Source organism: Malurus melanocephalus, unplaced genomic scaffold (assembly GCF_030028575.1).
Source record: "Malurus melanocephalus ecotype Western Australia unplaced genomic scaffold, MMel_1.1 scaffold_306, whole genome shotgun sequence".
Taxonomy (NCBI): domain Eukaryota; kingdom Metazoa; phylum Chordata; class Aves; order Passeriformes; family Maluridae; genus Malurus; species Malurus melanocephalus.
In genome coordinates, this window is record NW_026623538.1 from 226,443 (window position 1) to 227,502 (window position 1,060).

Sequence of the window (1,060 nt, forward strand, 5' to 3'; positions counted from 1 at the left end):
ATGAAAGGCGTCACTCGTGATATCCCGAGCCTGCCAGCAGGAAGTCTTCAAGGTGGGAGTGATCCCGAGCTGCTTTCGGTGGCGTGGCTGGGAGGAGACAGGTTTTCCTACGCATTCTTCAGGTCGGAAAACATGAACACAACATAGGATGATCCTTCTAAACCCCAATCTGGCCAGCCTGTAGTGACTGCTTTCTTTGAAAGCACCAGCAGCCAAAACTATGGGAGGGGGGGAAAAAAAACAAAACAAAAACCGCCACCCCTGCCTTCCTCCTGTGGCCCATGGAAAAATTACAGCAGGCCACAATGCTGGCATCTATACTGGAACACTGCTTTCCGCTTCCAGAAATTAGTCTTATGAGCCCGAAAATTCATTTTTAAAGCAGATCCAGGACAACACCTYCCGAAGGTCAGGCTGAGACATCACGAACGGTTTCGTAAGACACGTTCTCCACTAATAACTCAGTATTTCCCTTCTGATGCATATCTAATTAGCCTGGGAGCAATTGCCCTCATTATCCGCTCAGCTCCGAAACCTGCTGCCTCCATTTCAGACCTGAAGCAGGATGCGCCTGCTCCTCGTACCATTCCACCACTGCAGCACTTTGAGCCCATCTCAAGACAAGTTTCTACAAAGGTCCGAGCCTTCCCCTCGCAGTAGCCGCAGAGCCCCAAGGGGAGGCCAGCAGACGCTCCCAAACCCGAGGGCCGGACACAGACATTCACACAGGGCCTTATCCATTCACTGCTTTCTCTGTCCGCGGTCGGAGGAGCCCCTCGGGCCGGCAGCGCCCCGARCCCGGCTGAAGCCTCGCCCGGCCGGCCCCAGGGAGCGACAAACCCGCATGAACACGACACGGCTCCGCTGCGGGAGCGGGGACCAACACCGCCCTCGCAAGCGGCACAGCAGGGCCGCCTCGGCGCCGGCCGCCCCCTCCCCTCCTCTCCCCTCCCCGTTCCGCCATGCCCGGCCCGCCGCCCCCCGCCCGCCCCCGAGGACCGCACAAAGGGCTGTGGAGAAGGGACCCCGCCCGCCGGCCTCTCGCTTACCTGCGGCCCGG